Below are 22525 nucleotides of genomic sequence, written 5' to 3' on the forward strand. Positions count from 1 at the left end.
CAAGCACCTTCCAGTACGTTCATAATTACTTAATAAAACTTCCTCACCAGGACTCCCCTGCTGCACGGTAACCTTCATGTGTCCATGCTAAACTATTGCCCCTCTGGATAAGGTCTGGAGGAGGGAAAAACAGTTATCCCATCAAGTCAGCAAGAAGGAGATGATGAGGAATGTTGGTGTTGTATAGGGACATCCTTCTTTGAAGGTGAGAGGCTGGGACTAGGTCTGAAATAACCCTGGTCAAAATAGTGCACTAGAGAATAGGGTTCCATTTTCGGACGCACCCTGGGTTTGCAGGTTGTCACAACTTGTTCCTGGTTCTACTCACCAGGTAGATGACATCCACAGAGCCCTTTGGGACGGTCTCCCCTACGATGGCGTACTGGATGGTGATTGACACATCCTCCCCACATGCCAGTGGTTTCTCCATCTTCTGAATAGCCAGAGAGCTAGAGTTTACTGTGAGGGGCAGTGGGCTGGATCAGTGAGAGTATGTGTTGCCCTCTGTTGAAATAGGGGACCCTGTATCTAGTGTTCTCCACTTGTGGTGTGTTGCTTACCTGGAAAGAAAAAGAGGGAAGAGAGAGTATAACTGAAGGCTCAATCCCAAATCAACCCTTAGAGCTCCGCCTTGCCCTCTGATAGGCTAAGTGGAAGTTCACCATATTGCTTATTATACCAATGGAATCTTCTCAGATCTCCACAAGAACATGATAGGCCCTAGGGTGTAGGGTCAAGGGGGTGATTTGGGATAGCGCATGAAGAGTCTTCAGAGTCTCAAAGTCTTTCAAAACCTAGAAGGAATCATACTTACTATGAGGTTAATATTCTCTTTGGGCATACTGGTTGTGTTGAGAGAGAAACTGGCAATACCATGACTTGGTTAGGTTCTGGAGACGATGTGAGGACCAGCCTTTCTTCTCCAACAGGTAGACAAACATGTCAGAGAAAGGTGTGTTGTTGAAGTGAACAACGTTTATCTGATGAAAAGGGGGGGAAAGTTCTATTAAGTGATGCTACATGTGTCACTGTTACCTACCATTGGTAGTTAGGTAAACAGGAATGTCAAAGAGCAAATGGCATCCACAATTCAACAAAGTTCAAGAAACAATAACACTGGATTTGGACTTACCTTGCCCTCCATAATTGATCCATGTTCATAGATTTTGGGTGTGTCGACAAATGTGAGTTTTCCAATCAGATAGGAGAGCCCTATATGTTTATTATTTGACTATGTAATACCTATCAAAGAAAAACAAATGATAATATCATGGTTTATTTCACAACCACACGTGCCACCATGATGCACAATGGCAGTTCACAATGCAGAAGCTGAATTGCAGTGCAGCTTACATAAGATTTTAAAACATTATTAAAAACAGAAAACATTAAATGTTGTCATCACTTTTCCCAACTCCAAATTCTTGTGTTGAATGACTTGCCTGTCCCCTCCTCCTCTACTGTTGTGTTTAAACTAAGCCTGTCTATGAGCATTTTCTGGCCAGCATTCTTTGTGAAAATTGACATGTTGAAGACATGAGAAGCACAGCCAGTTTGATCCATCTGGGAAAAGCAAGCAAAAGCCCACACATTAAGAACTGATTTAAATGAATTTAACCACATCACATTAAAATGTAATATGATGTGAAAACAATTATACTGATGATAGTTTCTTCAGGAAAGCATACAGACCGCTATTGACTCTTTGTGGCATGGGGGTGTATAATCAGGAACTCCTTGTGGGTTTTCCTCATCAATTGTTATTGGTATCAATACATTGTGTCATAAGGGTTGGCACAACTCTACCTTTGCTTTGCCAGGTACAGGCTGTCCATACGTGTATCTGATTTGATTTAATAATAAAACACATAAAAAACATAAATGTCCTACTTAGAGAGACAGTATATTATAAGCCTCATAAGAGATATTAGAAAGGCTCATACATGCATGTTTATAATGCATTATAACTGCAGGCTTTAAGTAAAGTGTTTTCAACATTGAATCTGGACCAGTATTCATAAAGACTCTCGGTGTATGAGTGCTGATCAAGGATCAGTTTAAACTGTTGGATTATAATGAACAAGGTCACATTGACAGGGGGAGACCTGATGCTACATTCTCAGAAAAAAAGGTGCTATCAAGAAGGTTCAAGGTAGAACACTTTTGGGTTCTATATAAAAACCCTTTCCACAGAGAGTTCTACATTGAACACAAAAGGGTTCTACCTGGAACCAAAAAGGGTTCTCCTATGGGGACAGCTGAATAACTCTTTTGGAACCCTTTTTTCTAAGAGTGTAGGTCAGCAATCCTTCTCTGAGATGCTTTATGAATACAGGCCCAGCTGTTCATGTAAATGCCAAATGTGTCCCAAACGTTTGAAGTCTCAGTGACTCATAGGAGCAGTTTATGACATTGAGCAGTAGCATTGTAGGTCTTCAATTAGTATTTGTCATTAGCGCAGATCTGGGATCAAATAAATGCATATTTAAGTATTTGTTTTTAAATCCTAATTTTCTGTGTATTTGGTTATTTATAAATAAATATAAATATAAATAATATGGGCAAATAAACTACTTCTATTTGAAGTATTTGAAAGTATTTTAAATAATTTCCTATAGATAGCCTACTATTTGAAACTATATTAAAATACTTGTTTCTAAATATATTATTTCAAATATCCCTAGGACCAAACAGACCTGGGTGCAAATGCACAAATTATTAAAATATTTGTATTTGAATATACAAATAAATATATTTAAATATTTCAAATACATGCTAATACTTTCCAACTACTGTATATTTCCAAATACATATTAATCTACTTGTATTTTTTAAGAAAAAATATCCAGATACTTTCTTTGAAATGTATGTGAAAGTTATTGAAATATTGAAAATAGTATTTGAATCCAGGTCAGCATTAGCATAATTGGAGAGTGACATTTAGTGGAGTTACACATTGTCTTGTAACTACAGTGCATTGCAAAATGTCAATAGTGTTGACTCACGTTGCACACACTACTTTATACTCCTCTTGAACTATGCTGATCTCATTGGTGAGGTTCATTTAGATCTTAAACTTTGGCAAAACTAGATATAAAAGAACAGTTAACTCATGAATGTTCCAGGATTGTGATGCATTGATCAACTGCCAGAGCCATAATATTATGTAGCATGAAAGGTAAAAGAAAGAAGCTCAACCTGACATATTTATTTACCTTGAAGTGATGGTATATATTTTTTTCACCAATCCAAACTACAATGGTATAGGATCCTACAGGTGCTTCAGAGTTGAGGGGGTGAGAAAGCTGCATAATGTTGCCACTAGATGTAGTATTGACCCACTGTCCAATCCTGTTGTGATGAACATCCTGTGGGTTCATAGAACAAGAGGCACGTTGAGCAGGGAACTACATTGTGGAATATTCAGATACAAATATGTTATGTAGGCCAAACATGCCTGTCTAACATGTAGAATAAGGAGTCACGTCAGTTCTATTCATTACATTCTATCTGCAACGTTCCGAAGTTTGCTTGTTGAAGGTGGCCCAGATGTTATCACATAAAGCTTATAGGGAGTCTACTAGTAACTGCCATGTGGAAATGAATGATGACCTCCAGCACCTAGCTGGTGGAGTCATTGTCTTATAATGTCGTAGTATTTAGTGACAGTCATCATAAATTGACAGACTAATAAGGCTCTTACCTCAAGTTCCACAATGTTGTACTGTGAAGGGCAAGACAAAAGATTGGTTAATGTTTTATGAATAACTCTCAAATTCCCCCAAAATGACCAAAGGAGCAAAACTGTCTACAACTATAGGAACTAGGCAGGTGCTTGGATTTGTCTCTTCAACTCAACATCACAAGTAGTATTTGCACTGGAGCTCTTATGTCAATTCAGTAGATTAATTCAATCTCAGGAAAAACATTCTCATACGTTCCAATCCGACCTATATGAATGGAAAACCTCATGTCCTGTGGTGAATGTTTGAGGACCTTCAAATCAGCCCACACAGGTTTACTTAGAGAACAGTGTGTTTTCATTGAGTGCTATGTGTCTCAACTGTTTGTGTAGCCTTATCAAACAGATAACATTGGCTAAAGATTTGGATTTTGCCAAATAGTTGTTCAAAACATTGCCCATTTCCAAAGCCTTATTGTTCATGAAGTACTAATGCGATGTGTATGACATGTGGTGGCTCGTTTAAAATTAAAATAAGCATTTACAGTATGTACATAATAAGCCTTGTCCTTGTCCATAGGACAGGAGCCTATCTCCTGTTTCTGTAGCTTGAGGCAGCCTGGACAGGACGCTAGTCTATCACTCGGCATTAACCCCAATCCATCTCCTTAATGCTGAGTGCCAAGCAGAGAGTCTTCGGGTCCCATTTTTAGAGTCTTTGGTATGGCTCGACTGGGGATTGAATCCCCATCCTTCCATTCTCAGGGTGGACACTTTAACCATAAGGCGGACACTGTAATCATTTTGTTGGACAAAACTGTATATAGTGTTACATAATAGCTGATTGCCATGTCTATCGCACAGTATTATGATGTTGGGATCCTTGAGATTCTTCTGTATCTGTCTTTTTGTTTGAAATAGTGGGGATACTGTTCTGAAGGAAGACCAAATAGGTCACTGTTTTCAATATTCAATGTTTCACATTTTCAACACTCACCAGCTGATTGACAGGGCTAAAACTGGTATCCAAGGTGATCACTCTAAACTGTACTGTAAAAAGACAATGAAAAGACAAAGACAGGCACTCAATGAGAGTTTTAGAAGCATAATTTTGCTAACTTTCATTGATTTTTCAGAAATCCCATTAAAGGATTTCCAGATTCCAGGACACTTTCAACTGGGATTTCTGGAAAACCAGGGATTTTCGGGAAAGTTACCAGAATTTTGCAAGACAAACTTTTGACAGCTACTGTGGATAATATTTGACACCGTTGGTACTAAGGCCCCAATTCAGATAAAGGAAAACTGCACTGCGAGTTTGCTGAAAATGTTTACACTATCGATATCCAATGATAATGTCCAGGAGAGGAACAGCTTGTAACATGGGGTATGTTGGTTCAAACTCCAGTGTACATATCCTGAGTGAACCCGCAGTGGATTTTTTCTTTATCTGCTCTTTACTGTCCTGTTTCAAGTGAGTATTGGGAGCAACATGTGATGACAGAGCAAACCATCATAGAAACATGCTGTCACCTAATTGTCCCGGGTTGTAGATTGGTTTATCTGTTTGGATGAATGTCATCTGACTGTAGGGTTTAATCATGACCTTTCTCTCCTCTGTCGATAGACACGTTTCACCTTGAAACCTCCACCTTAAATTTTGGCACTTTGTCACTCTCCACATGAGGGGCCTGTCAGGGAGGCAATGAGCCAATAACATATGATCCAGTGTGGCTTAGTTGGTAAGAACGTTGTCACGGATTCTGCCGAGGCTGCTCCTCCTCCTTGCTCGGGCAGGCATCGGCGTTCGTCGTCCCCGGAGTACTAGCTACTGCCGTTCGATGTTATCGGTGGTTGTTTAGTTTTGTCTGTATTGTTTACACCTGTTCATCATTATGTTTGATTGTTTCCCTTATATTACCCCTGTCTCTCATTAGGACATTGTGTGTGATTGTTTTCCCTTCACATATGTCATTTAGTGAGCGGGTTATTTCCTCCCTGCGTGGAGTTATTTCTGTGTTCATATGGTCATTATCGGATTAAAGTACATGTCCGAGAGTTCTGTGTCCTGCGCCTGACTTCTTCAACCGCATCTCACCGACAGCCGTGACAGAATCACACACCACAACATGGAGTCAGCAGGAGCGACGGCACCGACCGGATCACTCGAGGAGCGCGTCCTACAACAGGCAGCGATGCTTCAAAATCTTGGTGCCGCCATGGATAACGTAATGAACACTTTGGGACGATGGGAGAGAGGAGGTTTGCCCACACCTCCTCCAACGATACCACCACCATCGGCTACTCCTATCGTCTCACATCCGGAGTCCAGTGGGATTCAGCTCTCGCTCCGGAGGGCTTATGATGGCACCGCAGCCGGGTGTCAGGATTTCCTGCTCCAGGTGGAACTTTACCTGGCAACCATTCACCCGGCACCCTCGGGATACGAGAGCGTGTCCGCCCTCATCTCCTGTCTGTCCGGCAAGGCACTGGAGTGGGCCAACGCCAAGTGGGGAGGGATAGACGCCGCTACTGTGAACTATGCGGAGTTCACCCGCCGCTTCAGGGCAGTGTTAGATCATCCCCCGGAGGGGAAGGTGGCGGGTGAGCGTCTATTCCACCTCAGACAGGGGAGGAGGAGTGCGCAGGAATTCGCACTGGACTTCCGGACTCTGGCTGCCAATTCGGGATGGAATGAGAGGGCCCTCATCGACCACTACAGGTGTAGCTTAAGAGAGGACGTTCGTCGAGAGTTGGCCTGCAGGGACACCAACCTAAGCTTCGATCAGCTGGTGGACATGTCGATTCGCCTGGATACCCTGTTGGCTACCCGCGGAGCCCTATGGAGCTCGGGGGTGCTGGTAGTAGGGAGGCCAGGAAGGAGGCTGTCCCCTGCACCAACTGTGGCCGCCGAGGACACACGGCGGTTTGGTGCTGGGGAGGGTCTCCTCGGATTCGAGGCAGCAGGCAACGCACGGATGAGTCCTTCCCGGTGAGTAAGGCCCCAACTCACCCAGAGCTCTCTGTTGTTCATATGTGTATCCAAGTTGTGTTTCCAGAAGTTTCTTCTTACTCCCAGCATAAGGCGCTAGTCGATTCAGGCGCAACTGGGAATTTTATCGATCGCCATTTCTCATATAAGTTAGGAATCCCTATATTACCAGTCGATGTGCCCTTCCCTATCCTTCCCTAGATAGCCGGCCTTTGGGGTCGGGATTGATTAGGGAGGTCACAGCGCCACTGAAGATGAAAACGCAGAAGGGTCATGAGGAGACTATACAGTTGTATTTAATTGACTCTCCTGCATTTCCACTTCTGTAAGAAGAAGGCGACTCAATTACCACCTCATCGACAGGGGGATTGTGCGATAGACCTCCAGGTTGGCGCTGCGCTCCCTCACAGCCATGTGTATCCTCTGTCTCAGGAGGAGACGGCTGCTATGGAGACATACGTCACTGAATCCTTGAGACAGGGATACATACGGCCATCCACTTCTCCTGCGTCCTCGAGTTTCTTTTTAGTAAAGAAGAAGGATGGGGGTTTACGCCCGTGTATTGATTTCCGTGGTCTCAATCAGATCACTATTAAATACAGCTATCCTCTCCCTCTGATTGCTAGTATGACTGAGTCATTACACGGGGCGCGCTTCTTCACAAAATTGGATCTCAGGAGCGCTTACAACCTGGTGCGCATTCGGGAAGGAGATGAGTGGAAGACAGCATTCAGTACCACCTCGGGTCACTATGAGTACCTCGTCATGCCATACGGTCTAATGAATGCTCCTTCAGTCTTCCAATCATTTGTAGACAAGATTTTCCGGGATTTGCATGGACAGGGGGTAGTGGTGTATATTGGATGACATTCTGATATACTCCGCTACACGTACCGAGCATGTGTCCCTGGTACGTCGAGTGCTGGGTAGACTGTTGGAGCATGATCTGTATGTGAAGGCAGAGAAATGTCTGTTTTTCCAGGAGTCCATCTCCTTCCTGGGACACTGGTTGTCTGCGTCAGGGGTGGAGATGGAGATTGACCGCGTTTCAGCCGTGCGTAATTGGCAGACTCCAACTACAGTAAAGGAGGTGCAGCGTTTTTTGGGTTTTGACAATTACTACCGGAGGTTTATCCGGGGTTTTGGACAGGTAGCAGCTCCCAATACCTCCCTGCTAAAGGGGGGCCCGGTGCGTTTGCAGTGGTAGGCTGAGGCGGACAGGGCGTTTAGTCATTTGAAGGACCTGTTCACCTCAGCTCCGGTGCTGGCACATCCGGATCCCTCTTTGGCGTTCCAAGTCGAGGTGGATGCGTCCGAGGCGGGGATCGGTGCTATACTGTCTCAGTTCTCGGGCACGCCTCCAAAACTCCGCCCCTGTGCTTTCTATTCCAAGAAGCTCAGTCCGGCGGAACGCAATTATGACGTGGGGGACAGGGAGCTGCTAGCTGTGGTCCAGGCCCTGAAGGTGTGGAGACATTGGCTTGAGGGGGCTAACCACCCTTTTCTCATTCTGACTGACCATCGTAACCTGGAGTACATCCGGCAGCGAAGAGACTGAACCCTCGTCAGGCTAGGTGGGCCATGTTTCTTGCCCGGTTTGTATTTAAGATCACGTATATCCCAGGGTCACAGAATGTTAAGGCAGACGCCCTGTCCCGACAATATGACACAGAGGAGAGGTCCATTGAGCCCAATCCCATACTACCGGAGACTTGTCTGGTGGCACCGGTGGTGTGGGAGGTCGACACGGAAATCGAGCGGGCGTTACGTACCGACCCTTCTCCCCCAGAGTGTCCAGAGGGACGGAGGTACATACCGCTCGAGGTCCGTGACCGACTGATTTATTGGGCTCACACGTCACCCTCCTCTGGTCATCCTGGTATTGGTCGTACGGTGCACTGTCTTAGCGTGAAGTACTGGTGGCCCACCTTAGCCAAGGACGTGAGGGTTTACGTTTCTTCCTGCTCGGTGTGCGCCCAGTGTAAGGCGCCTAGACACCTGCCCAGAGGGAAGTTACAACCTCTCCCCGTTCCACAACGGCCGTGGTCTCACCTGTCGGTGGATTTTGTCACGGACCTTCCCCCCTCCCAGGGGAATACCACGATCTTGGTCGTTGTGGATCGGTTTTCTAAGGCCTGCCGTCTCATCCCTATGCCAGGTCTTCCTACAGCCCTACAAACGGCCGAAGCCCTGTTTACTCACGTTTTCCGGCACTACGGAGTGCCTGAGGATATAGTGTCTGATCGGGGTCCCCAGTTCACCTCTAGAGTGTGGAGGGCGTTTATGGAACGTTTGGGGGTCTCGATCAGCCTTACCTCGGGTTTTCACCCTGAGAGTAATGGGCAGGTGGAGAGAGTGAACCAAGATGTGGGTAGGTTTCTGAGGTCCTACTGCCAGGACCGGCAGGAGGAGTGGTCGGGGTATATTCCCTGGGCAGTGATAGCCCAAAATTCACTCCGCCACTCCTCCACTAATCTCACTCCTTTCCAGTGTGTGTTGGGCTATCAGCCGGTTCTGGCACCCTGGCATCAGAGCCAGATCGAGGCTCCTGCGGTGGATGAATGGTTTCGGCGCTCGGAGGAGACATGGAACGCTGCGCACGTCCATCTGCAGCGGGCCATCAGACGGCAAAAGGCGAGCGCCGATCGCCACCGCGGTGAGGGTCCAGTTTATGCACCGGGAGATCGGGTCTGGCTCTCGACCAGAAACCTGCCCCTTCACCTGCCCTGCCAGAAGCTGGGCCGGCGGTTTGTGGGGCCATTTAAGGTCCTGAGGAGATTGAACGAGGTATGTTATAGGTTACAGCTGCCTATTAATTATCGCATTAACCCCTCGTTCCATGTGTCTCTCCTCAGGCCGGTGGTAGCTGGTCCACTCCAGGAGAATGAGGTACGAGAGGTCCCTCCGCCCCCACTAGACATTGAAGGGGCTCCGGCATACTCAGTCCGTTCCATCGTGGATTCGAGGCGTCGGATGGGGGGTCTGCAGTATCTCGTGGAGTGGGAGGGGTATGGTCCGGAGGAACGGTGCTGGGTCCCTAGGAGGGACATCCTAGATCCCTCCCTGTTGACAGAGTTCCACCGGAGTCATCCGACTTGCCCTGCTCCGCGTCCTCCTGGCTGTCCCCGAGGCCGGGGTCGGCGCACGGCTGGAGCCGCACGTCAAAGGGGGGGTACTGTCACGGATTCTGCCGAGGCTGCTCCTCCTCCTTGCTCGGGCAGGCTTCGGCGTTCGTCGTCCCCGGAGTACTAGCTACTGCCGTTCGATGTTATCGGTGGTTGTTTAGTTTTGTCTGTATTGTTTACACCTGTTCGTCATTATGTTTGATTGTTGCCCTTATATTACCCCTGTCTCTCATTAGGACATTGTGTGTGATTGTTTTCCCTTCACGTATGTCATTTAGTGAGCGGGTTATTTCCTCCCTGCGTGGAGTTATTTCTGTGTTCATATGGTCATTATCGGATTAAAGTACGAGAGTCCGAGAGTTCTGTGTCCTGCGCCTGACTTCTTCAACCGCATCTCACCGACAGCCGTGACAATCACTTCTCCTTTCATCAGTGTGTTTTAAAAATGCTTTTTCTTTAGTAGTTGATGTCATCTTTTTTTATGTCAAATTTCAGCTTGAATCCCAGAAAACGTATGGTAGGCCACCACATTGATATTTCCCATCAAATAAGATGGCATTGCACAAAAATTAAGAGATGCATCACAAAGCTAAGAAGTATAGTAAACTCTTATTGGAATGGTTCTGGATGTCGCCCAGTGCTGGGCTGACCTGAAACTGGAAGCAGTGGTGAAACTTTTGGTCAGAACTCTCTTGGAGAAGACTTTTGTTCTGTCCATTGGCAATCAAAGATATGGTCATGACCAGGGTCTCGTAGGGTAGCAGAAGGCTGGCACAAAGCTTGGCCTCTGAGCCTGCCTGGATCACTGCAGAAATGGCTACCATGTAAACCCTACAGAGACCATACACACACACACACACACACACAACAACAAACACACAGGAAAATCTGTACAAAATGACAGGGCACTTCTAAACAAGAAACTACAGATGTAGGATCTTAATTTGACCTATATTGTCATTGAAAAAGAATCCTGCAGCAACAGGATTTGAACGTTTAGTCCATAATGTTGCTTGATCAGTGGTTCCCTTATGAAAAAAACACATGAAATTCACATGTGATCACGTCAATGAGAATACTTTACTTTAAAAGGCATAATTGACATTAATTCAATTTAAACAGTCATGGTCCCCTGCAGGTTTTGTGCTGTTCCAGGTTTGTTCCAGGGACGTCCCCAATAATGTTTTTAGGACGTTCTTAGAACGTTGTTTCATGGTCCCCTGGAGGTTTTTGATAGATGCAATGAGAATACAGTATTTATGCGTTATACGCCTGCCCCCCCGCATGGCCGCCAACCCTCCCTCCTTCCTTGCCTTAAGTAGCCATCTGTCTTGTATAACCATACCAAACGTAACATATTTTACTAATATGATTGTACCGGATTTACTTTTACTATGTTATGTCTAGTCTGTGAGACCAGTTTGACAGATGATATTCAGCTGAAACTAGGCTACCAGTATGTGTGAGTCATGCATATACACTACCTGTCAAAAGTTTTAGAACACCTACTCATTCAAGGGTGTTTCTTTATTTTTACTATTTTCTACATTTTAGAATAATAGTGAAGACATCAAAACTATGAAATAACACATATGGAATCATGTAGTAGCCAAAAAAGTGTTAAACAAATCAAAATATATTTTATATTTGAGATTCTTCAAATAGCCACCCTTTGCCTTGATGACAGCTTTGCACACTCTTTGCATTCTCTCAACCAACTTCACCTGGAATGCTTTCCAACAGTCTTGAAGGAGTTCCCACAAATGCTTTAGTAGGCTACACATGGTATTGGTCCCACATACAACTTGTACAAAAATGTAGGCCTATCTGAAATACAGCCATATACACAACATCTGTGATTTTGCACACAAGAAAGCATGTTGAAGAGAAGCCCCACGAGCCAAACGACCCCTAGGCTTACATGAGGGAAAACCAATTAATGTACAATTCTGGCATGGCGGCCAGGGCCATAAAGGTTGTAGCTTACTATTTAGACGAGATTCAGCCTCCTCCATGCTGTGTTGAAACTCATGAGAAGATTTTGATTCCATTCTCCTTCCTGATGAAATGTACTTGTCAGGTCCCTCTCAAATGCCAGCTGGACATGCTGGGCTTTTCATTGATGTAACAATGCTTCTCTGAGATGCTTTATGAATACAGGCCCAGCTGTTCATGTAAATGCCAAATGTGTCCCAAACGTTTGAAGTCTCAGTGACTCATAGGAGCAGTTTATGACATTGAGCAGTAGCATTGTAGGTCTTCAATTAGTATTTGTCATTAGCGCGGACCTGGGTTCAAATAAATGCATATTTAAATATTTGTATTTAAATCCTTATTTTCTGTGTATTTGATTATTTTCAAATAATATGGGCAAATCAACTACTTCTATTTGAAGTATTTGAAAGTATTTTCAAATAATTTCTTATAGATAGCCTACTATTTGAAACTATATTCAAATACTTGTTTCTAAATACATTATTTCAAATATCCCTAGGACCAAACAGACCTGGGTGGAAATGCACAAATTATTGAAATATTTGTATTTAAAAATACAAATATATATATTTAAATATTTTCAAATACATGCTAATACTTTCCAAGTACTGTATATTTCCAAATACATTCCAATATTCAACTACTTGTATTTTTTAAGAAACAATATCCAGATACTTACTTTGAAATGTATGTGAAAGTAATTGAAATATTGAAAATAGTATTTGAATCCAGGTCAGCATTAGCATAATTGGAGAGCGACATTTAGTGGAGTTACACATTGTCTTGTAACTACAGTGCTTTGCAAAACGTCAATAGTGTTGACTCACGTTGCACACACTACTTTATACTCCTCTTGAACTATGCTGATCTCATTGGTGAGGTTCATTTAGATCTTAAACTTTGGCAAAACTAGATATAAAAGAACAGCAGTTAACTCATGAATGTTCCAGGATTGTGATGCATTGATCAACTGCCAGAGCCATAATATTATGTAGCATGAAATGTAAAAGAAAGAAGCTCAACCTGACATATTTTTTTACCTTGAAGTGATGGTATATCTTTTTTTCACCAATCCAAACTACAATGGTAAAGAATCCTACAGGTGCTTCAGAGTTGAGGAGGTGAGAAAGCTGCATAATGTTGCCACTAGATGTAGTGTTGACCCACTGTCCAATCCTGTTGTGATGAACATCCTGTGGGTTCATAGAACAAGGGACATGTTTAGTAGGGCACAACATTGTGGAACATTCACATACAAATATGTTATGTAGGCCAAACATGCCTGTCTAACATGTAGAATAAGGAGTCACGTCAGTTCTATTCATTACATTCTATCTGCAACGTTCCGAAGTTTGCTTGCTGAAGGTGGCCCAGATGTTATCACATAAAGCTTATAGGGAGTCTACTAGTAACTGCCATGTGGAAATGAATGATGACCTCCAGTACCTAGCTGGTGGAGTCATTGTCTTAAAATGTCGTAGTATTGACAGACTAATAATGCTCTTACTTCAAGTTCCACAATGTTGTACTGTGAAGGGCAAGACAAAAGATTGGTTAATGTTTTATGAATAACTCTCAAATTCCCCCAAAATGACCAAAGGAGCAAAGCTGTCTACAACTATAGGAACTAGGCAGGTGCTTGGATTTGTCTCTCCAACTCAACATCACAAGTAGTATTTGCACTGGAACTCTAATGTCAATTCAGTAGATTAATTCAATCTCAGGAAAAACATTCTCATACGTTCCAATCTGACCTATATGAATGGAAAACCTAATGTCCTGTGGTGAATGTTTGAGGACCTTCAAATCAGCCCACACAGGTTTACTTAAAGAACCTCTGCAGACATGTACAGTATGTTTGAATTGAGTGCTATGTGTCTCAACTGTTTGTGTAGCCTTATCAAACAGATTTGGATTTTACCAAATAGTTGTTCAAAACATTCCCCATTTCCAAAGCCTTATTGTTCATGAAGTACTAATGCGATGTGTATGACATGTGATGGCTCGTTTAAAATTAAAATAAGCATTTACAGTATGTACATAATAAGCCTTGTCCTTGTCCATAGGGCAGGAGCCTATCTCCTGTTTCTGTAGCTTGAGGCAGCCTGGACAGGACGCTAGTCTATCACTCGGCATTAACCCCAATCCATCTCCTTAATGCTGAGTGCCAAGCAGAGAGGCTTCGGGTCCCATTTTTAGAGTCTATGGTATGGCTCCACTGGGGATTGAACCCCCATCCTTCCATTTTCAGGGCGGACACTTTAACCATAAGGCGGACACTGTAACAATTTGGTTGGACAAAACTGTATATAGTGTTACATAATAGCTGATTGCCATGTCTATCGCACAGTATTATGATGTTGGGATCCTTGAGATTCTTCTGTATCTGTCTTTTTGTTTGAAATAGTGGGGATACTGTTCTGAAGGAAGACCAAATAGGTCACTGTTTTCAATATTCAATGTTTCACATTTTCAACACTCACCAGCTGATTGACAGGGCTAAAACTGGTATCCAAGGTGATCACTCTAAACTGTACTGTAAAAAGACAATGAAAAGACAAAGACAGGCACTCAATGAGAGTTTTAGAAGCATAATTTTGCTAACTTTCATTGATTTATCAGAAATCCCATTAAAGGATTTCCAGATTCCAGGACACTTTCAACCGGGATTTCTGGAAAACCAGGGATTTTCGGGAAAGTTACCAGAATTTTGCAAGACAAACTTTTGACAGCTACTGTGGATAATATTTGACACCGTTGGTACTAAGGCCCCAATTCAGATAAAGGAAAACTGCACTGCGAGTTCGCTGAAAATGTTTACACTATCGATATCCAATGATAATGTCCAGGAGAGGAACAGCTTGTATCATGGGTTATGTTGGTTCAAACTCCAGTGTATATATCCTGAGTGAACCCGCAGTGGATTTTTTCTTTATCTGCACCTTACTGTAAAAGCAACATGTGATAACAGAGCAAACCATCATAGAAACATGCTATCACCTAATTGTCCTGTTTCTTAGCAAGCAGACTAATTGTGTACTGGCTCTGTGTAAAATTACCTGTGTGTCCCGGGTTGTAGATTGGTTTATCTGTTTGGATGAATGTCATTGGACTGTAGGGTTTAATCATGACCTTTCTCTCCTCTGTCGATAGACACGTTTCACCTTGAAACCTCCACCTTAAATGTTGGCACTTCGTCACTCTCCACATGAGGGGCCTGTCAGGGAGAAAACAAACCAATAACATATGATCCAGTGTGGCTTAGTTGGTAAGAACGTGCTGCTAACAACATCAAGGTTGTGAAGATTCAATCACTTCTCCTTTCATCAGTGTTTTAAAAATGCTTTTTCTTTAGTAGTTGATGTCATCTTTTTTTATGTGAAATTTCAGCTTGAATCCCAGAAAACTTATGGTAGGCCACCACATTGATATTTCCCATCAAATAAGATGGCATTGCACAAAAATTAAGAGATGCATCACAAAGCTAAGAAGTATAGTAAACTCTTATTGGAATGGTTCTGGATGTCGCCCAGTGCTGGGCTGACCTGAAACTGGAAGCAGTGGTGAAACTTTTGGTCAGAACTCTCTTGGAGAAGACTTTTGTTCTGTCCATTGGCAATCAGAGATATGGTAATGACCAGGGTCTCGTAGGGTAGCAGAAGGCTGGCACAAAGCTTGGCCTCTGAGTGTCACACCCTGGCTCTGGGACTGTATATTTTGAGCCAGGGTGTGTTCATTCTATGTGTTTATTTCTATGTTGGCTAGAGTGACTCCCAATCAGAGGCAACGAGTTTCAGCTGTCGTTGGTTGTCTCTGATTGGGAGCCATATTTAAACTGTCTGTTTTCCTTTTGTGTTGGTGGGTTCTTGTTCCGTGTTGGTCATTGTTACCGTGGACTTCACGAGTCGTTTCTTGTTTTGTTGATTGTTGTTTCTATTATCACTAAAGATAATAAAGTTAACCATGTTCGTTCATCACGCTGCGCCTTGGTCTATTCAATACGACGATCGTGACAGAAGAACCCACCATACAAGGATCAAGCAGCGTGTCCAGGGGCAGATCTTGGACTGGACATGGGAGGAAGCGCCGGGAAAGGAGATGGAGAGGTTGGCGATGGCCCAGGTGGGCAAAGTGTGGTCCTGGGAGGACATGCTCGGGGGAAAAGGGCCATGGGCTAGGATTAAGGCCCTGGCGAGAGAGGAGCAGCGGCGTCAGCAGTGTCAACGTCGGACAGGCGAGAGGCAACCCCAGAACATTTTTAGGGGGGGGCACACGGCATGGGCGGCTGGGCAGCAGGAGGCTGCCACAGGGCGATTTGGAGAGAAGGCCACCGGGTTAGGGGGGCCAGAAGGCAGGTTGGCGGAGCCTGGATGGAGAGCGGAACCAACTTCCCGTACTCAGGCATGGCAGCATGGGACGGGGCAGGTTCCGCGGTATGCGGAGCGGCGTACTGTACCACGAGTGGTCCGGCATAGTCCTGTACGTCCTGTGCGAGCACCCCGCACGTGTTGTGCGAAGGTGGGTATGCAGCCAGGACGGAGTGTGCCGGCTCAACGCTCGTGGTCTCCAATGCCTCTCCGCGGTCCCGGATATCCTGCTCCAGTGTTACGTGCTGTTATGCCAGTACGGGTACACAGCCCTGTACGTCCTGTGCGGATGCCTCACACAGAGTGTGTGAAGGTAGGCATTCAGCCAGGACGGGTTGTGGCCGCTCTTCACTCCAGGTCTCCTATCCGTCTCCACAGCCCGGTTCAGCCTGTCCCTGCTCCACGCACCAAGCCTACGGTGTGCGTCGCCAGCCCGGTCCGGCCTGTCCCTGCTCCACGCACCAAGCCTACGGTGTGCGTCGCCAGCCCAGTCCGGCCTGTCCCTGCTCCACGCACCAAGCCTACGGTGTGCGTCGCCAGCCCAGCCCGGCCTGTCCCTGCTCCACGCACCAAGCCTACGGCGTGCGTCGCCAGCCCAGCCCGGCCTGTCCCTGCTCCACGCACCAAGCCTACGGTGTGCGTCGTCAGCCTGGTAAGGCCCGTTCCTCCTCCACGCACCAAGCCAGGGGTGCGAGTCGTCAGCCTGGTAAGGCCCGTTCCTCCTCCACGCACCAAGCCAGGGGTGCGCGTCGTCAGCCTGGTAAGGCCCGTTCCTCCTCCACGCACCAAGCCAGGGGTGCGCGTCGTCAGTCCAGCACAACCCGTGCCTGGGTCACCGGTGCCTGGTAAGGTACCGGTCAACTGCTCCACTACGGAGCTGAAGCTAACCGCTCCTTCTAAGTCCGGTTCAGCTCCAGCCAGCGGGGCCAGACTGGACCAGGGGCGCTATGGGGGGTTTATTGGAGGGTGGTGGGCAAGGCCGGAGCCAGAACCGCCGCCGAGGAGGTATGCCCACCCAGCCCTCCCCTGTTTTGTTCAAGTTGAGGCGCGGTCGCAGTCCGCGCCTTTAGGGGGGGGGTACTGTCACACCCTGGCTCTGGGACTCTATATGTTGAGCCAGGGTGTGTTCATTCTATGTGTTTATTTCTATGTTGGCTAGAGTGACTCCCAATCAGAGGCAACGAGTGTCAGCTGTCGTTGGTTGTCTCTGATTGGGAGCCATATTTAAACTGTCTGTTTTCCCTTTGTGTTGGTGGGTTCTTGTTCCGTGTTGGTCATTGTTACCGTGGACTTCACGAGTCGTTTCTTGTTTTGTTGATTGTTGTTTCTATTATCACTAAAGATAATAAAGTTAACCATGTTCGTTCATCACGCTGCGCCTTGGTCTATTCAATACGACGATCGTGACACTGAGCCTGCCTGGATCACTGCAGGAATGGCTACCATGTAAACCGAACAGAGAACATATGCATGCACAGCAACAAACACACAGGAAAATCAGTACAAAATGACAGGGCACTTCTAAACAAGAAACTACAGATGTAGGATCTTAATTTGACCTGTATTGTCATTGAAAAAGAATCCTGCAGCAACAGGATTTGAACGTTTAGTCCATAATGTTGCTTGATCAGTGGTTCCCTTATGAAAAAAACACATGAAATTCACATGTGATCACGTCAATGAGAATACTTTACTTTAAAAGGCATAATTGACAATAATTCAATTTAAACAGTCATGGTCCCCTGCAGGTTTTGTGCTGTTCCAGGTTTGTTCCAGGGACGTCTCCAATAATGTTTTTAGGACGTTCTTAGAACGTTGTGTCATGGTCCCCTGGAGGTTTTTGATAGATGCAGTGAGAATACAGTATTTATGCGTTATACGCCTGCCCCCCCGCATGGCCGCCAACCCTCCCTCCTTCCTTGCCTTAAGTAGCCATCTGTCTTGTATAACCATACCAAACGTAACACATCTTACTAATATGATTGTACCGGATTTACTTTTACTATGTTATGTCTAGTCTGTGAGACCAGTTTGACAGATGATATTCAGCTGAAACTAGGCTACCAGTATGTGTGAGTCATGCATATATACTACAGGTTAAACGTTTTAGAACACCTACTCATTCAAGGGTGTTTCTTTATTTTTTAAATTAAAAACACCCTTGAATGAGTAGGTGTTCTAAAACTTTTGACCTGTAGTGTATATGCATGACTACATTGTAGAATAATAGTGAAGACATCAAAACAATGAAACATATGGAATCATGTAGTAACCAAAAAAGTGTTAAACAAATCAAAATATATTTTATATTTGAGATTCTTCAAATAGCCACCCTTTGCCTTGATGACAGCTTTTCACACTCTTGGCATTCTTTCAACCAGCTTCACCTGGAATGCTTTTCCAACAGTCTTGAAGGAGTTCCCACATATGCTTTCGTAGGCTACACATGGTATTGGTCCCACATACAACATGTACAAAAATGTAGGCCTATCTGAAATACAGCCATATACACAACAACTGTGATTTTGCACACAAGAAAGCATGTTGAAGAGAAGCCCCACGAGCCAAACGACCCCTAGGCTTACGTGAGGGAAAACCAATTAATGTATAATTCTAGCACGGCGGCCAGGGCCATAAAGGTTGTAGTGTCGTATCGGATGAATGGTGGCCATTATTGCTGTCAACAAAGAGTCCGTTTTATGCTGCATCGTGTTAGAGGCTTTTATTAAAATCACGAGGTTACAGCATAAATGACAGGTGACATGACACCCGGAGAACGGCTCCTCCGATTGCCATGGCCGTTCTGACGTCTTCCTCGCCTAACCCCCCTATTTATAAACAATGAAACTTCCTCTTCTGGCCAATCCCCAGTCTCCCCTGTCTACAAGACACTTCCGGTCTGTTGTATTTGGCGTCACACCCAAAACATTCCCTCTTGCTACTAACACAAACAACATTCCATTTCTTCATGAAAAACATTTAACAAAGGCATAATCTTCAGATACTATATTCCCCCCTTCGAGACGAACTAAACGTCTCGAAAACAAACAGAATAGGATTATGACTAGTAACAATTTATCTTATTGAGTATCTTTAACATTAAACCAAAAACATTCTCCTCTAGAGTGTAAATACCTTTCTATGCAATAACTGTTTATGAAGTGTGAATACATTACTATCTTTATGAAGTGTGAATACATTACTATGAAATATGAAGAAATCTCTATGGAGTGTAAGAGCGAAAAACTGTCCGGCAGCCATCTTTTCAGATATCCATCCATCAATCAAGACAGTAAAATTCTCTCACGGTCCCTCTGCCCCAGGCAACCACCTCGGTACTCCAGATAACCTCATAAACCATGTACATGCATTTGAAACTATGATGCAATTAAATACACATGTAAGCCCCTGCAAACAAAATCCTATCCATAAATATCCACTTGCAAGGCTGGTCAACCCACCGGACCGTACAAGTGGAACTCTCCCTGCCTAGACCTTCTGTCCCTAAGCATTCACCGAAATAAACAAAAACATCTAAGATCCTCACATGTATTCAATAACATCAAACATCATTCTACAAAATTAATCCCTGAGCCTATTACACAATTATGTATTACACATGTCTATATTTCATTGCAGACACTGGAATGTAGTCCACTACACTTCATCTCCCTGTAGTCTCGACTTCCAATGGACTGTTGATGATGGAATCAGCCACACCCTCCTTGTTTTATCTCCTCCAGTCATATTGTCCCTTCCCATGTTCCTGTTTGAGTATTTCAATCTCCATATGTTCCCCCAAATGCTTCTGGAAGAAAAAGAAACGACCAAACAGTATCTTTTGCAAAACAAACACTTTCAAATTAAACCTCAATTTCACCTAAGAATTTAAAAAATTATATATAAATGATGCATGAATCACATAAACCTATTCCCCCCTTTGATTCATAAATCATACCAACATCACCCCAATATTGAAAAAAATAAAAAATAATAAAAAAAAAGTTGAAAAATCATCAAATAATCAAAATGATATTTATCCATCAGTTCCACTTGTCCATCTTTATCCAGATCAGGAACAGTCAACACCGGCATCTGAGTGTTGTCTCCAGGCATCACTCTCCAACCTATCTCAATATCATAACTTTCTCAAAGGTCAGTAACAAATTACAAACATCACACAGTGTTATCAAAGCTGAAACTAAAATCTGACCCATCACTGCCCCTACTGGCCTAATTGATCTTGCCACCAAATCCTCTCAGATCTCCCAAACACATCCCTTATAATGCATCTATAACCCCAGTGATATTATCTGAACTATCTGGACTCAAAGTATAACTAATATTTATCAATATGATCTTCCCAAATGTTACACCATACCATGAATAAAGTCCCCCCTTCTCCCTTAGACTTATCCTTCAATGATAGGCTTGAAGCCTATGACATGTCGCTTTTCATCCTATTTTGAACTGTAGTTTCAAATTGATCTGTGTTCGGTGCTACTCCTCTTTTAATAGTAAAAGCCTCATATGAAAGCTTCAACGTTGACATGTAACCAAATCCCTTCATCCATAATGTAAGAATATATATGCTTTATCACCCCAAACCCTCTAAATATCTCTAAAATTCCCCATAGTCACATTGTCAGGCACAAGCTAATCTTTGAACCATCAAAGTCCTGCTTTCCTACTATCTGGTACATAAAAAGTAATATTTCTCATTACTACCCTTAATGTCATGCTTATCCAAAGTCATCATATAATCATCAAAATCTGATATTCCCATAAACATACCCTTTACCTCATATATTTTATTAGAACAAAAATAACTTTTAGCCCTCAATGTTTCCCCTGAATACTTCAGGGTTCCGTTGTTACCTGATTTCCTTTCCATCTAACAAATGCACCCAAATTAATTCACTTAACCCAATTCCACCTACCCCTAGGCTTAAACCACTGTTCTGACAACGACATTATTTTATCTGTCAATGACTGTTGCTGATACCACAGTCATGACAAAGCATAAGACTGAACCATACCTGATAGAGGCCGCGCGACCGTCTAACATGTTTGGTGCTGGAATCCTCAACAGACATGGACCCTCAAGATTCCTCACTGATCTTACAGAATGAGTTAATCTATCTCTAATTTCCACAACAGAAGAACAAGCGGTACTGATCAGATACCTCTCCTTGTCTGTCATTAAAATCAAAGACCTCATCCTGTATCTCCATGATGAATCTATATTCTCTCTACTATTATCTGTTCTCCTATTTTAACCCTATTCGTACTATCCTTGACAGCACTCTTCATCCGTAACATAACCCATGAGTCCAAAATTCCCCATTTAATTTCAGAAAAGTTGTTGTCGATGTCATACTCCCTCTTTTGCTATTGCCATCGTATCACTAATCCCTTCCAAAGTTACCATTAAAGTAGTTGACTTAATTGCTGTATCAACCCTAATTACTTCTAGTGCAAAGGTTCCCATTATCCTCTGTGTATTATCTACTGTTGGAGTGACTACTGTAATCTACTCTTCCTGAACTCCCTCGGTGACTGCGGAAGCTTCAACAAATTTCAAATCTTCCATTATAAGCGTCACCTTACGAATTACATAGCCCTTTAACCCATAATTCTTAACCGGAACAACTTCTAATGCTTGCACTAGATAAGTATACATATATTCTCCCTGACCTTTCTCTGTAACATTACGCCAAATAAGTGAACAGTCACTCCTAACCTCTTCCACTTCATATCGTTGTACAAACTATCCCTCCTTTGACTAGGTGCAACAGCTTCTACTCCTGGTCCTGATAACAATACTTATTCTCCATAATTATCTCTCCATATGGGAGGAACGTCCCCATCCTAACCCTAATAAGTATTCTTTCCCCTAAAATTGGTGCTGTATTGGTTCCCTTATAACCAAATGCGATATATTTATGGCTTTAATACCTATCAATGTTGAAAAAGTTTAATTGCTTCTCACTGTTGTTATAATAGACTGAAGTGTTAATGTCCTTATTGTTGCTCCTAGTTTTCCCCAAAGAAAAAAGTTGTCTTTGCTTGTACTTCCATCTATCACCACTAGTGTCACTTTTTCCCCAAATCTCAGTCCTTTCTCTAATTCCTGACTTTCAAACTTTTGATTACCCAAATACACCTATAATTACCTTGATCTTCCTGCTGGAAACTGTAAATATAGATACTCAATCACCCTCAATCTTCTCTTATCATTCAGCAACACATACTTTCTCAATGCATCTGCTCCTAACCGATCTAAACTCCTACCATATCTTCCCACTAAACTTTAAAATGTCCTTCCTCACTGTTCTCTCTCTGTCTTACTACTAACTTTGAA

General features: G+C 43.8%; 2 long non-coding RNA genes and 1 pseudogene across 2 annotated transcripts; all 3 read right to left on the reverse strand.

Moving 5' to 3' along the window:
- LOC121567566 overlaps positions 1–22525 on the reverse strand; it is a 192775-nt pseudogene that overhangs the window by 53163 nt on the left and 117087 nt on the right.
- LOC123486556 lies at positions 362–1223 on the reverse strand. The gene is made up of 3 exons (XR_006659413.1): positions 1133–1223; positions 815–980; positions 362–560 (listed from the first exon to the last, which is right to left on the reverse strand). It is a non-coding gene; the product is annotated as an uncharacterized LOC123486556 (long non-coding RNA).
- On the reverse strand, positions 1717–4728 carry LOC121567567. Its single transcript, XR_006001122.2, has 4 exons — positions 4680–4728; positions 3704–3724; positions 3216–3368; positions 1717–1843 (listed from the first exon to the last, which is right to left on the reverse strand). It is a non-coding gene; the product is annotated as an uncharacterized LOC121567567 (long non-coding RNA).

The sequence above is a fragment of the Coregonus clupeaformis genome, chromosome 6, assembly GCF_020615455.1.
Source record: "Coregonus clupeaformis isolate EN_2021a chromosome 6, ASM2061545v1, whole genome shotgun sequence".
Taxonomy (NCBI): domain Eukaryota; kingdom Metazoa; phylum Chordata; class Actinopteri; order Salmoniformes; family Salmonidae; genus Coregonus; species Coregonus clupeaformis.